Consider the following 16,395-nt stretch of genomic DNA (forward strand, 5'->3'; position numbering starts at 1 on the left):
TTGGGAATATGCTGTTGTGATACTTGACAGCTTGAGTGAGTGAGCTCAGATTCAGCTCTTTTGGAGAGAAAGGGCCCTGCTCTGTATGGCTTTTGCTTTGTGGACTGTTGAGGATTAAAAGTGCAGCAGAAAATAACTGTTATTTCTGAAAATAATTGCTTAAATATCTGTGGCTCTTATTAATTTTTGCCCTGGAGACTCATACACTGGGAAACCAGGAACAAAGTAGAATTTTAACCATTTCTCTCCATTCCCATTAAATTATCTATTCTCATTCAAGGCCTGCTTTAGAGCAGTGTATCCTTAGAAGTTGCTCTACCTATCCCTGGCCCCTCCTTTAATTTAGGTCCTGAAATTTCTATAATATATTGAAGTAAAAGTCTGGCAGTAATAGAAGCACCTGAGATGCTATTCAAGTAAGTTGGAAACAGGAGATCATGAAGAATAGTGGTACTATTTATATTGGTCCTTCTTTTGTAGTGGTGAATTTATCGTGAATAGGAAGAACAATTAAATTTGTATGAGAAAAAATTTTATATAGTATATATATATATATATATAAAATATTTCTCAGATTGCTTAGAGTGCTTTCTAAGAAAAACATTCAACATTTGGGAGCCCAGCGCCTCAGCTTACTTGGTCAATCCTCCTCCTGCGATGCTGGCATCCCCTATGGGTGCTGGGTTCTAGTCCTGGCTGCTCCTCTTCCAGTCCAGCTCTCTGCTGTGGCCCGGGAGTGCAGTGGAGGATGGCTCAAGTGCTTAGGCCCCTGCACCCACATGGGAAACCAGGAGGAAGAACCTGGCTCCTGGCTTCAGCGCAGCGCCGGCCTTAGCAGCCATTTGGGGAGTGAACCAACAGAAGGAAGACCTTTCTGTCTGTCTCTCTCTCTCACTGTCTGTAACTCTACCTGTCAAATAAATAATAATAATAATAAAAGAATAACATTCAAGACTTGATGAAGCTGAGTTAATTTTTCTTACATACTTGTTTAACTTACTCTGGAATGTTGTGTCAGGGAGAAGCACATGCATGCCTTTCTCATTTCCCTGATTTTAATGAAAGACATATATCCAGCCCTCAAATGTAGGTGCATTTTCCAGTAATTTGTTCATTTAAACCTAAATGATTTTAAAGTTAAACATGAAGTGTTCTGTTATATACCTTTTCTTAATGAATACATTTTGATTACTACAGGTAACAATGGGATTCTGAAATGGATAGATACTATGTTTTATGACTGTTAGCTTTGAAAGGCATGCCATAGCCCCCTTATTGGCATGATTTACATTCCAAGACCCCAAGTGGATACCTGGAGCCTCCAGTAATATCAGACCTTACATATACTATATTTTTCCTATAATACAGACCTATGATAAAATTTAATTTAGAAGCTGGGCAAATAAGTGATTAACAATAACTACTAATAAAATAAATATAATAAAATGCTGTAGTAAAAGTTGTTTAAAACATGATAGTTGTTTTTTTCTGGAGTTTTCCATGTAACATTTTCAGACCATAGATAACCACAAAAGTGAAACTGCAGATGAAGGAGGGATGCTATATTCTTCTGCAATATAGAAATTACCTTAAATAAAAGGCTTTTAAGGAAATAAGAAATTTTATTGATAGAATATTTATGTGTTTTAATTTATACTTAATGTGGCCTACCAAGTATTTACATAAATACTATTTGTTTTCTTCATTTGCCACCTGTTTTTCATAGATTTTTTTTTTGTGTGTGCTTTTCTTTTATAAAAAGTTTTATTTATTTGAAAGGCAGAGTTATAGAAAGAGAGCGAGAGAGGGAGAAACAGACAGAAGGATCCATTTGCAATGGCCAGAGCTGGGCCCATCTGAGACTGGGAGCGTCTTCCAAGTCTCCCCATGTGGGTGGTAGGGTTCCAAGCACTTGAGCCATCCTTTGCTGCTTTCCTACGTGCATTAGCAAGGAGCTGGATCAGAAGTGGAGCAGCTGTAGCCAGGACTCAAGCCAGTTACCCAAAAGGGATACGGGCATGGCAGGCAGTGGCTTCATCTGCTAGGCCAGAAGGCCAACCCCATGGTGGGTTTGTGTTTGTTTTTTTATTTGTATTCACAGGTGAAATCTCAGTAATTTGAGGAAAACACAATTTCTAACAATTTCACTTACCAGTTTCTCTAACCCAAAGCAATCAGAAGGAGGTAGGTAAGAGGTTGGCTCTGATCAGCCTACTGGCACTAAGAAGTAACCCCTGCCAACCTGATCAGGGAGGGAAAAAAAAACTCAAACCCTTTCAGTTAAATCAGCAGAACAGTCCAGATGTGTTTAGAGAAGTGTTTCATAACCTTGGAGTTGTGGCCACCTTTGAGGAAGTTGAAGGAAGCTGCAGGCTTTCTTCTCAGAGGGGTGTGTAAACATGCTCGTGCCCCAGGTAAAAAGCTTGTGACAGGCAGCTCTGCATACTTAGTAGCCTTTAAGAGCATCACTTTTGGACTGTTAGCAGGCAGTGGAAGTAATTGATGTATTTAGTTAACCAAAAATGTTAAATTTTGCCCCACATGCTTAAATACACTATATTTCTTTCGTTAACTAAAATATACATTTCCACTTAACATTTATCCTTTTGTCTTGGAAACTTAGTCTTTATTCACCAAAGGTACTGGCCAGTGAGATACTACTCTGCATTTGTGTTACATGTGCTACATTTTAGCATTTTAATCAGCGATGTCCTGGAGCCTTTTTGTACTGGTGAGATGATGAGCATCCCTTCCCAGCTCTGCATCCACAGATGCCAGTTGGCAGCGTGTGCTATTCTTGATGGGAGTGCACACACCACTAAACCACTGCAAAGCAAGGCTCACTGTGCCCTCATGCCCTCCAGCCTAGTTTTAAACATTTAGCATCATACCGCTGATTTTAATTACTCATTCAGCAAGTACTTTTTGAGTGGCTGTTCTGTTCCAGTCACTGTTTGGGATGCCAAGGAGATGGCAGTGAACAAATATCATTCATGTATATGAATATGCTTTCCTAAATCCTGAATTTCCTAATGAGTTGAGGGAAGAACTGAGGATTCCTTCCTAAGTTAAATAATAGTAGGAGATGGAGATTCAAACAAAAGTAAATTATTTTCTTTATCTCAGAACCTTCAGAGTCTTGTAATGTGCTGTTGTACATAGTTAATCTCTTATTCTTAGTTCTCGCTTATCCTTATCAGAAGTGTTCAGCACCAGAAATGTCAGGTTTTTTTTTTTTTTTTTTGGAATACTTTGCATATACACAATGAGGTATCTTGGTGATAGGACTCAAGTCTAAATACAAAATTTGTTTTTAAAAGTATTTATTTATTTATTTGAAAGACAGAGTTAGGGAGAGAGGAAAGGAGGAAGGAAAGAGATAGAGAGATTGATTTTCCATTTGGTTCACTCCCTAAATGGCCACAATGCTGGAGCTGTGCCAGAGTGAAACCAGGAGTTGGGAGCTCCATCCAGCTCTCCCACGTAGGTGTAGAGACCCAAATACTAGTCCATATTCTACTGCTTTCCCAGGATATTAGCAGAGATCTGGATTAAAAGTGGAGTAGCCAGAACACAAATTGGCACCCATATGGGATGCTGGCATCACAAGTGACGGCTTAACCCACTGTGCCATGACACCAGTCCCTCATTTATGTTTCGCATACATCTTGGTACACATAGCCCGGAGGTAATTTTGCACAGGATTTTTAGTGCACCTGTGCTTTGACTGCAACCTGTCACATGAGATAAGGTGTGAAATTTTCTGCCTGTTGTATCATGTTGGTGCTTAAAAAGTTTCAAATTCAGGGGCAATTCTGATTTTGGATTAGGAATGCTTATGTTTTATTTTCAAAACTTTATTAAACAAAGAATTCTCCCCCTACCCTCAGAATATATTGAACATCTTCCAGAATTACCCTTCTGTTGCTCAGGGCAGTCATTTACCAATCAGGAATTGGTTTACAAAGCTCCTAACTCAAGGGATGTAGGTCAGAGAATGAACAGGATTTTGAAGACAGGCCTTTCCAGCATCTATCAGTAGGTCTTAGTTTGTGGACTTTATTCCATTTTCCAAAAACTTTCTGAAGTTCATTCGCAATTAAGAAAGGTTATCTTGGTGAAAAAGTTTTTTGGAACACACTCATAGTTTTCTTATAATAAAAATCTTCCATGAGCTTCTTGAATACCTCTCATGTGCATGAATTTTGCACCAAAGTGTACTTATCTTTTAATTCTACTTTCCATGAACTTTTAAAGTACCGTCTTATTTTATTGATGGTGTCCTGAATCATATTGTTTTGTTTTCATTTCTAGTATTTAAGAGAGAATGTTATGTAATGAGAAAATACTATTCTACTTATACTGTTATTAATTTTAGAAAAGTACTTTCCCTTGTAATCTGCAGGTTCTGACCTGGGGAAACTTAATGACAGTGTATGTGTGAATTAAGGCCACTACATACTCCCTGCTGCTGTCTTGTTTCATATTCTCTGTCTCTTTGCTCTTCAGATCTAATTCTATGTCTGTTCCAGCTGCGTCTTTAATTTCAAGGATTGTATTTTTTATTCCCAGAAATTCTGTTTTCTTCTTTTCTTGTGTGCCAAGTCCTTTGTGTTAACTTGTTTCTGACCCATGTGTTTAATACCTTTTTTATATCTGCAAACTTTTATAGCATACTTAATTATAATTTTATATTATGTATCGGTTAGCTATAAAATTTTAGCTTCTATAAATTTAATTTTGTTTTACATAGCTTTTGCTGCTCTAGTGGTTTGTTCCTTTTGTGTTTGATAATTTTGTTATAAACTTATATTTGACTAATACATTAGGAATCTCCTGGAGCTAAGTTGAAAATGTGTTTGTTTACAGAGTATTTGTTTCTGTTTTTGTTGTTTTTGTAACTTTAATAAATATAAATTTCCAAAGTACAACTTTTGGATTATAGTGGCTTTTCTCCCATAACCTCCCTCCCGAACCCGCAGCCATCCCATCTCCCAAGCTTCTGTTTTTAACATATGGCTTGTGTTCCCACCAACCTAGAGACAGTTTAAATTCATTTTTTGGCTTGAGGCACTTGGTCCTTATAAGAAATGTAAATTTTAATTCTATATTCAGGTAAAAAAACATGCTAGCAATTATGAACTTCTGGGAGAGATACTTCCTCTTTTTAACAAAGACCTGTTTCAAACAAGTTGTTTTTTATTTGCTCTGTCAGTGGACAGAGTTCTCTACCCCTACTGACCCTTTCACTGAGGGATGTGACCCATCAAGAGCATTACTGGTTTTATGCAGTACTCTCAACTTTCCAACTTTCATACCTAATCACAATCAAAGTGCATATTTCTAGATTCTCCGTTTAAACTAAGGTTATGGCTTTAGATTTTGTTTATTACTCTGATTTTATTTTATAAATACACTAGGCAAGAGTAGGCCTTTGCCACATTAGTTAAGATACCACTTGGGACACCCACATCCCATTTTAGAGTACCTGGGTTGAAGTCCCGGCTCTGCTTCCAATTGCAGTTTCCTAATAATGCACACTTGAGGATGACTACAATATGTGGGTCCCTACCACACAATGGGAGAGTGAGGTTGAATTTCAGGACCTTGCTTTGGCCTTCTTGTTGTTTCTCCACATGGCCTTTCCTGTGTGGGTGCACTTCTCTAGTATCTCCCTCTTCTAAGGGCATCAGTCATATTGGCCTGGGGCTCACCTTTGTGACCTGATTTAACTTCAAATATCTCTTTAAATGCCCTACCTCCACATATAGTCATATTCTTATGTAGTGGGGCTTTGACTTCAACATATGGATTTTGAGTAGACAAAATTCAGTGCAGAGCATCGTACAAAAGATACTGTTAAGACTATGAAAGACAAGCTACAGACAAGGAGAAAATAGTAAATTTTATATCTGATGAGGACTTATCTCTAGAATATATAAAGAACTCCCAAACTGATCAGTAAGAAAATAAATACCTCAATTAAAACATAGCAAAGAGACTAGAAGACCCCTCACCAAGAGATGACAAATAAGCACATCATAAGCCATGAGAGAATCTAAAACAATGGAATACTGCTGGCAGGAATCCTTACATTGCTGCTGGGAGTGAACAATGGTTACAGCTACTCTAGAAAGAGTTTGACAGTTCTGTATAAGGTTAGACGTAATACACACTTTATGATATGACCTAATTCCACTTCTAGATATTTTTGTATCCTGTACACAGATGTTTATAGCAGCTCTGTTCATATTTGCCCAAACTTGAAAACAATCCATATAACCTTAAACATATAAATGGCCAGACTGTTTTATAGGCATACAATGGAATACTACTCAGCAATAAAAATGAGCAAACTGATAATATTTACCGCAACTTGATAATATTTACTGCAACTTGATGAAAAAGGTACTTCAAAAGGTTGCAAAATGAATTGTTTAATTTATGTGACATTCTCAGAAAGATAAATCTGTAATGGCAGAAAACAAAGTGATGGTTGCCAGCAGTTATAGAAAATGGTAATGTCCCGGGCTCACACTGTGGTGTAGCAGATTAAAGCCCTGACCTGCAGTGCCGGCATCCCATATGGGCGCTGGTTCTAGCCCCAGCTGCTCTTCTTCCAGTCCAGCTCTCTGCTATGGCCTGGGAAAGCAGTAGAAGATGCCCAAGTCCATGGGCCCCGGCACCCACGTGGGAGACCCGGAAGAAGCTCCTGGCTCCCGCCTTCGGATCAGTGCAGCTCTGGCTATTGCGGCCATCTGAGGAGTGAACCATTGGATGGAAGACCTTTCTCTCTCTCTACCTCTGTCTCTCTGTAACTCTGTCTTTCAAATAAATAAAATCAATCTTAAAAAAAATGTTAATGTCCACTGGTGTTTTTGTAGTGATGGAGCTTTTCTGTTTGCTGGTGGTGGTGGTTATACAAATCTTCTCATGTGTTACAGATACTTAGGGGGTGAAATCCATTTTATTGCCTGGTAATTTTAAAACATTAAAACCCCCCACCTGTAATGATTTTATTGCATATACATATGTATAATTAAACACAGTTCAGTTCTTCATTTGTACTGGCCACATTTCAGCTGATTGATAGGTGCATGTGGCGTGGAGCTAATGTATTGGGCAATTCAGTTACAGAACATTCACATGAATTCAGAGTTCTGCATTGTTTAAAGAGCAAGGGTCAGCAAACGTTTTTTGCTGAAGGGTAGATAATAATACTTCAGACTTTTTGAGTCATATTGTCTTTATTTCAGCTATCCGACTGCTGTGGTATTGTAAAAGTAGCCTTTACTGTCACTTAAACAAATGTATCTGTGTACTGATAAAATGTTGTAAAAACAAGCATATTTGTTGACCCCAGTTTTAGAGGCTCTGGTTGGCCTACTTCCTTTTTTCCTGTCATCTCGTGATTTATTATACAGTGGCTTTTAAATTTATTGTCCTAATTAAATAAAAGTTTAGATTAAAAGTGAAAGGGGGGGGTAATGAAGCTTTGTGGCATAGAGTTAAGCTGCCACCTGCAACGCTGACATCCCATGTGGGAACCTGTTGGATACCCAGCTGCTCCATCTCTGATCCAGATCCCTGCAAATGTGCCTGGGAAACCAGCAGAAGATGGTTCAAGTGCTTGGGCCCCTGAACCTTCTCTAGAGACCCAGAAGAAGCTCTGGGCCATAGCCCCAACCAGTGTGGCCATTTGGAGAATGAACCAGCAGATAGAAGATCACTCTCTTTGTCTTTCTGTCTCCTTCCCTCTCTGTAACTCTGCCTTTCAAATAAATAAAAAGTAAATTTTTTTCTTTAAAAAAAAAAAGATGTTGTCTAGAAACACTTTTTTAAAAAGATGAAATGGGTACTGTTAATGATCCTGCTAGGACAATTGTTAGAAATCAGGAATGTCTAGGGTAGTACAGGGATATGTCACCCTATTAGTCTTCCTGTGAGTTGGTTGACCTTTTGGTAGGCATATACTTACTTCAGTTAATGGTGGAAAAGCAAACATTAAAACTATTCCTTCTGCAGTGAGTATGGGTTATCCATTTCCCTCTGAAAGGGAGTATTTGTATGGGAGGCACCCTGAGGTTTGGCCTGCCCAGTATACTCAAAATAGTATGTGTTTTCTGTCCCCAAGCCTTTGCTCATGTTTTTCTTTCTATCCTCTTTTCCCTCCATTTTCTGTTTGTTGTAATCCAGCCCATCTTTCAAACTCTCAAAAAGCCATCTATAATACCTTTTTTAGACCTGGATGTTGGTAGTTACATTTTATAAAACTCAAATGACACAGTGCCTTAGACTGGGTTCTCAAACCTGGCTGTGTATCAGAAGTTCCTCAGTAGCTTTAAATATGAATTCCTGGATCTCCTCCTAAACATGTTGATTAAAAAATCAGTGGCAGTGCTTTATTGTTGTTTTGTTTTAGATTTAAGCACCTTGTATGATTTTTATATAACTAGTCAGCTGGGTCAGTATTTGGAATATATTAATTTAGACTGGATTTATTTGATGTAAGTGTAGAATTAGAAGGAATTTTAGAAATAGTCTATTTTCATGTTCTTGTGAAGTATTTGGGGATATAGAAGTTGAGAAGAATACACAAGGGAAATTACCTGCCCAGATACCATTGCTTGTTTATTTTGTTTCTTTATTTCTTTATTTATTTGAAAGACAGAGTTACAGAAAGAGGTAGAGAGAGAGAAATAGGTCTTCCATCCGCTGGTTCACTCCCCAAATGGCCGTAACAGTCGGAGCTGCGCCAATCCGAAGTCAGGAGCCAGGAGCTTCTTCCGGATCTCCCACGTGGGTGCAGGGGCCCAAAGACTTGGACCATCTTCTACTGCTTTCCCAGGCCATAGCAGAGAGCTGGATTGGAAGAGGAGCAGCCAGGACTAGAACCAGTGCCCATATGGGATGCCAGCACTCAGACTGGAGCTTTAACCTGCTGTGCCACAGCACACACCCCCCCCCCCCCCGCCCCGCCATTGCTTGTTACTAGCAAAGCCAGGTCTAAGCCTCACATTTATTAACTCTCTTTTTAGAGCCTTTTTTTTAAAATAATTTTATTGGAAAGGCAGAATTAGAGAGGGAGAGAGAGAGGTCTTCCATCTTCTGATTCACTCCCCAAATGGCTGCATTGGCTGGGGCTGAGCATGCAGAATCAAGGAGCCTGGAACTTCTTCCAGGTCTCCCATGTGGGTGCAGAGGCCCAAGAACTTGGGTCATCCTCCACTGCTTTCCCAGGTTCTCCAGCAGGGAGCTGGATTGGAAGTGGAGCAGCCAGGTCTTGAAACAGCACATATACGGGATGCCAGTGTCAAAGGTGAAGGCTTAACCTACTACTTCACAATACCAGTCCCTCAGAACATTTCTTTATGTTCACGTTGGACATCCCCTTCTGCACAGAACAGTGAGCTCTCAAAACTCCTTGATACTCTGTAGTATGTAGTAGATGGTCAGCATCTTTACTTTAATTCACCGTGTGTGTAGTACCTAGCACATTTCAGCAATTAATGATTGCTTCTTGATTATGTTGTTCACGCTCAATCTCACGTTCAAAGAATACTTTTCTGATAGTTGGAGATAACTCTGCCATGAGCGTGGAATCATTTCAGAAAAGTCTTTGCCAAAGGAGTTCTAATCTGAATGACCTCTGAGAGTCTCACCAAACCCAAACTTAAGTTTAGGACAGCTTGGAAATTTAGTAGTTTCCAAGAGCTCTAAACTGAGATAAGTTCTAGAAATACGAGATTTTCTGGTGTTGGCGTTGTGGCACAGTGGGTTAAGCCACCATCTGCAATGCTTACATCCCATATGGGTGCCAGTTTGGGTCCTGGCTGCTGCACATTCAATCCAGTTACCTGCTAATGTTGTCTGGGAAAGCAGTAGAAAATGCCCCAAGCACTTGGGCCCCTGCACCCAAATGGGAGGCCCAGATGGAGTTCTTGGTTCCTGGCTTTAGCTTGGCCTAGCCCCTTGGCATTGCAGTCATTTGGGAAATGAACCAGCAGAATCTCCCTCTCTGTCTCCTTTCTCCTTTCTCCTCTCTCCTCTCTCTGTGTAGCTACCTTTTAAGTAAATAAATAAATCTTTAAAAAAATTTTTTTTCCTCACCAAGTCCACTCCCACTTGAGAAAGGTAATCTAGAATCTGTGAGGGTAGGGGATGGGGTGCCAAGCCAGCATAAGGTGTGGAACTAGTGTCAGGAAAAGATTGAGACAGGATGATAACCTAAGCCCAGCTTTAAACACTGTTTCAGAGTTAGACCAGGGGAGAGTTAGGACAGAAATATGGATAGTATCAGAGAATGGCTATTTTAGTTTGGCTAGAACTTAAAATACAAATTAGAGAGTGACTAGAAAGATGGGAGTCAGATAGTAAAGGATTTTAAATGTTTAGATGGTATATTTTAAGGCAAATGTTTAACCTAGCTGTTAAGACACCTGTATCCCACATCAGAGTATTTGCATTTGATTCATAGATCTTACTACAGACTTCAGCTTCCTGCCAGTGAATACCCTACAAGGCAGTAGTAAGGGCTCAAGTGGTTGAGTTCTTGTCACTCACGTGATAGACCTGGAGTGCATTCCAGCACAGCGCAAACCTGCCTTAGCTCAGAGTCAGCTGTGGCAGGCATTTGGGGAGTAAACTTGCAGATGGCAACTGTCCATCTGCCTGTCTTTGCATCTCAAATTTTTAAAAAATAAGAAGAAACAAGTAACTTTTTTCTTTTATTACATATCACAAATTCATATCCATACACAAAAGAATAAAATCGGCACTCACCTTACAGCCTACAAAAATTTACTCAAAAGTGCTGAAACTAAAAAAAAAAAAAAAAACAACCCTATCAGAAGAAAACACTGGAAAAGAAATCTTTCTGACCTTGTGTTTCTTAACTACACTAAAAGCACAGGCAGCAAAAACTAGGTAAGTTGAACATCATCAAAATGTAAATATTTGTACTTCAAAGGACACCATTAAGAAAGGACACCATTGCCGGCGCCGCAGCTCACTAGGCTAATCCTCCGCCTTGCGGCGCCGGCACACCGGGTTCTAGTCCCGGTCGGGGCGCCGGATTCTGTCCCTGTTGCCCCTCTTCCAGGCCAGCTCTCTGCTGTGGCCAGGGAGTGCAGAGGAGGATGGCCCAGGTGTTTGGGCCCTGCATCCCATGGGAGACCAGGAAAAGCACCTGGCTCCTGGCTCCTGCCATCGGATCAGCGCGGTGCGCCTGCCGCAGCGCGCCGGCTGCGGCGGCCATTGGAGGGTGAACCAACGGCATAAGGAAGACCTTTCTCTCTGTCTCTCTCTCTCACTGTCCACTCTGCCTGTCAAAAATAAATAAATAAAAAATAAAAAAGAAAGGACACCATTAAGAAGGGCTGGCCTTGTGGTGCTGCAGGTTAGGCTGCCATCTAACCATAAGCCTGTGATACCACCATCCCATGTTGGAGCCCTGGAGTCCCCAGCTGCTCCACTTCCATTCTAGCTCCCTGCTAATGCACTGGAATGCACTGGGAAAGCAGCAGAAGATGCCCAAGTACTTGGAACCTTGCTACCCATGTAGGTGACCCAGATAGAGTTTGAGGCTCCTAGTTTCAGCCTGATCCAGTCCTGGCCATTGTGGCCATTTGGGGAGTGAACCAGTGGATGGAAGATCTCTTCTGTCTCTCCCTTTTTCTCTGTAACTCTGCCTTTAAATAAATACATCTTTAAAAAAATTTTTTAAACAGAAAGTGAAAAGATAAAGAATATGAGAAGATATTTCTAAATCATGGTTACTTATAGAGGATTTATTTCCAGAATATACATAAAGAACTCTTCCAAGTGAACAATAAAAAAGATGACACAGTTAAAAATGGGCAAGAATGAAATAGACATTCCTGACCAATAAGCACTTGAAAAGATGCTCAATCTCCAGTGAAATACAAATCAAAACAATGAGATAACCACTTTATTCCCACTAAAATGACTAAAATAAAGACAAACAATAACAAATATTGGCAAGTATGCTGAGGAATTGGGACCCACATAAATCACTGGTGATAATGTAAAATTGTGCATCTACTTTGGAAAACAATTTGGCAGTCCTTCAGAAAGTAAAACAGGCATCTGGCCTAGCTCTTAAGCTGCCCTCATTGCCTATCACAGTCCCTCATTCAAGTCCTAACTTTGCTTCGAATTCTGGCTTCTTGGTAATGTAAGCCCTGGGGGGTAGCAGTGGTGGTTCAAGTAATTGGGTTCGTGCCACTCAAATGGGGGACCTGGAGTGAGGCCCAGCCCCAGTTGTTAACAGGCATTTGGAAGTGAGCCGGCAGATGGGAGCTCGTGTGCACGCTCTCTCTCACTCTCTCTCTCTCTCTCTCTCTGCCTCTCAAAAAGTTAAAACACACACACACAAAGATAACTGAGTAACTGTATAACCCAGCATTTCTACTCTTAGATAGGTCTCTTTGAGAATTGAAAACATAGGTCCACACACAAATTTGTATGCTAATGCTTATTATAATTCATGGTATACAAAAGTTGGAACAACCTGTATATCCTTAAGCTGATAAATGGTAAAAAAAAAATTGTGATTTTCCATATAGTAGAATAATATTCAGCAGTAATACATGGATGAATCTGAAAAATCATGCTAAGTGAAAGAAAGTAGTCAGAGAACCACATATTGTTTGATCCCATTTTATGAATAGTCAAATACATAGAGAAGGAAAACAAATTATAGTGTGCAAGAACTGAGAAGAGGAGGTATAGGGAGTGGCTGCTTATGGGTTTGGGATTTCTTTTTGGAGTAGGAAATATAGTCTAAAATTGGATAACAGTGGTGGCTACATAATTCTTGAATATGCTTACTAAAACCCATTGAATTACACACATTAAAAGAGTGAACTCTGTGGTATATGAATTCTATCCCAATAAAGTTGTTACAGAAAGTACTATACTTAACAAAAAATTTAAGTACTCTGACAAGGAATTTGGGTGTTATGTCTTTAAAGCACTATGTACTCCCGAGGAATTGTAAACCCAAGAACAACATGATCAGAGCTTCACTTAGGAAGCAAATTCTAAATGGTGGTCAGATCAATGATGTGGCAGAAGACTAGATCTAGATGTTAGAATTTATAGCCTCAGTTGTCTGCCCTTATTAACAAGTGTGAAAATTCTGCTATTAATACTAAGTTTAAATTGTTAAACACTTATACCTGTTAATATTCTACAATATCTACCTTACTCATTAAAAAATTGCTTAAAATGATTGAAAAAGGTAATAGCAGTTGCAGAATATTAGAGATGGCAGTTAATTTTTAAATTTACATTGGTGTATAACCTTGACCATTTTCAGTGTAAAGACAGCAAAATATGATTTATTTTAGCCAGAAAATCAAATAACTTGATGAAGCCTGTTTTTTTAATACCTTTTTTCAAATAAACATAGATTTTTAGTGAGAAGATCAGAAATAAAGTTTTTTTGAGGGCTTAACATTTCTTTTTCCTGCTTTTGTGAAATATCTTAATATTGACAAATAAGGTAGATAGTGGAAAATAGTTCAGACAGTATAGAAAACAAAAAGAGCAGTAATCTTAGCTGTGTTTTTTTCCTTGACTCTAGAGAACCATAAAAACTGTTATCCTTAGAAAATTCTAGACTTTTGATATTGTATTCTTTAGTCAAGCCCACTGATAATAAATATTGACTTTGTAAACTACTCATCAGTAGTAAATGTCATGGTTTTCTGTTAAATATGTGCTGGTGTTAAGAATTAGTAAGTATTTTTAGAACAGTACATTTTGTCCAGCAGCCATTTTGAACACTTTGTGTAACTTGTGTTGTCAGTAGTGTGCCATCCTGTGGTCACTAGAACAAAATTCTCCTATAAATAATGATCCCAGCTTTGTAGCAGTTTTCTCTGCTGTTCCACATTTGGTAAGCAAACAAAAATATGGCCTAATTTTAATATCTTGAGAATTGGAGAGAGTAATGTTTTGTCTCGTTTGGAGGAGATACTGAGGAGATGTGGCTTGCAGGATAGAGTTTAAAACAGAAGCCTAACAGAGAGGTGTCAGAGAGAGCACATGATTTTGACAAGAGTTTGGGAAGCTTCCCAGCTAAAGTGGATATGAGAAATCTGAGTGTTTTCCCGCCATCCTTCACCCTTTACGGAATGTTCCCAAAATGACATTCTGGTTCATCATTTATGTATCTTTCCATCCTGGGTAAAGGAACAAATACATATCCAGTACTATCTAATTGAAACATCTGTCTCATTTAATAGGGGTTTAATTTGACTTTGAAATAAGTGTTCACACCTATTTTCAACTGCCTCTTTTAGGCAGGCATCATAAGTGCTTACCAGTGATAGGGGTTTGGTTTGAAGGAATGATTTTTTCCTGTGAATTTAGTTTTTAATATCTTTATTTGTCTTTGAGTTAAGATTAGATCCTTCACTTGTATTTTTAATGCCCTACTATTCTTAGAAGGGTTCCATTGTTAATAGTGTTAATCTGGGAACAGCACTATAACATAGTAGGTTAAGCCTACCCCTGTGGCATCAGCATCTCTTATGGGTGCCAGTTCAAGGTGTGGCTTCTTTACTTCTGATCAAGCTCCCCGCTAATGGCCTGGGAAAGCAGCAGATGTCTCAAGTGCTTGGAACCCTGCACCCACATGGGAGACCCACTGGAGGAAGCTCCTGGTGTCTGGCTTCAGATTGGCCCAGCTCTAGCCATTGCAGCCAGCCATCTAGGGAGTGAACTAGCAGATGGAAGACCTCTCTCTCTGTCTCCTTCTCTCTACCTATAACTGTGCCTCTCAAATAAATAATACATCTTTTAAAAAAATTAGTGTTAATCTCCTCTTCTTAGGTAATTCACTGATATTTATCAGTCCATTAATTAGGGAATTTGGCAACTAAGAATAATCCTGGCTACTTGAATTGATCTTTTTGTGATCAGGAATTTGCATATATTCTTCACTGGTTGATAGGAAAATTAGTTTATTAAGTTTCAGTTAATTTTAAATCATTTTGGAGGGGCTGGCGCTATGGTGCAGTGGGTTAAAGCCCTGGCCTGAAGCGCCAGGATCTCATATGGGCACCGGTTCTGGTCCCAGCTGCTCCTTTTCCAGTCCAGCTTTCTGCTATGGCCTGGGAAAGCAGTGGAAGATGGCCCATGTCCTTGGGCCCCTGCACCCACATGGGAGACCCAGAAGAAGCTCCTGGCTCCTGGCTTCAGATCGGCACAGCCATTGCGGCCATCTGCGGAGTGAACCAGCGGATGGAAGACCTCTCTCTCTCTGTCTCTACCTCTCTCTCTAACTCTTTCAAATAAATAAAATAAATATTTTTTAAAAAAGGATGTCTAGTAGTACATCTTAAAAAAATCATTTTGAAAGTTCTGATCTCATTAATTACAGTGCATTTCAAATTAACAAGGTTACTGACATTTTTTATTACAAATCAAAAGGACAGTTTCTGGTTACTTAGACCTAATTACACAGTTGTAAATACCCAGAATCTAATAATGTGAATTAACTTTTGAAGTGATTTTGATTTTTAATATATGGCTTGCCAAAATGTGTTTTGTTTATATTGAATTACATTTATTTGTGTGTTTAGATGAAGTCAGGAAGCTGTTTTTAATTCCATAATTTAATTAGCCTTTAGTTATTTTGAGATTTTTAATTGAAAAAATTTAAGGCAGATCAGTTTGAAAGTTTCCAGCCATCAAATGAATAGCAGCACAGTGTAATGCTTAAGGACTTAGACTCTGGATGGAGTTAGATTATCTGCATTTCAATCCTAGCATGTCAGTTCCTGGCTATATGACCTTGACAAGTTCTTTAACTTCTGTGTGCTTTGGCTTCCTCATTAGCAACATGGAAATAAGACTAGTTCCTACATCATGGCACTGTTGGGAGGATTAAATTAATTAATATAAAAATAGAATATGACTGGAACATACAAACTAAGTTCTGTGTGTGTATTAGCTGTTATTATTGCCAATATCAAATTTACACATGTGTTAATGTTGAAATTGAGAAAAAAAAGAAATGCAGTGTAAAAAACATACTATTATACTTTTTTAAAAATTTTATTTATTTGAAAGAGTTATACAAAGAGAGAAGGAGAGGCAGAGAGAGCGAGGTCTTCCATCCACTGGTTCACTCCCCAATTGGCCACAACAGCTGGAGCCAGGAGCTTCCTCCAGGTCTTCCCATGTGGGTACAGGGGCCCAAATACTTGGGCCGTCTTCCACTGCTTTCCCAAGCCATAGCAGCCAGCTCCAATATACTATTTATTTTATAAATATAAATCAGTCCATTTCTCCTTGGATTTTATTTATTTGAGAGGTAGAGTTACAGACAGAGAGAAGGAGATAGAGAGAGAGATTTTCCAT

General features: G+C 39.1%; 1 protein-coding gene across 3 annotated transcripts in view; it reads left to right on the plus strand.

The window, feature by feature from the left end:
* Nucleotides 1-16,395, plus strand: part of MAP4K3 (mitogen-activated protein kinase kinase kinase kinase 3) — a 222,876-nt gene that overhangs the window by 56,258 nt on the left and 150,223 nt on the right. The gene's annotated exons all lie outside the window — the stretch shown is intronic.

This window comes from Oryctolagus cuniculus, chromosome 2 (assembly GCF_964237555.1).
Source record: "Oryctolagus cuniculus chromosome 2, mOryCun1.1, whole genome shotgun sequence".
Taxonomy (NCBI): domain Eukaryota; kingdom Metazoa; phylum Chordata; class Mammalia; order Lagomorpha; family Leporidae; genus Oryctolagus; species Oryctolagus cuniculus.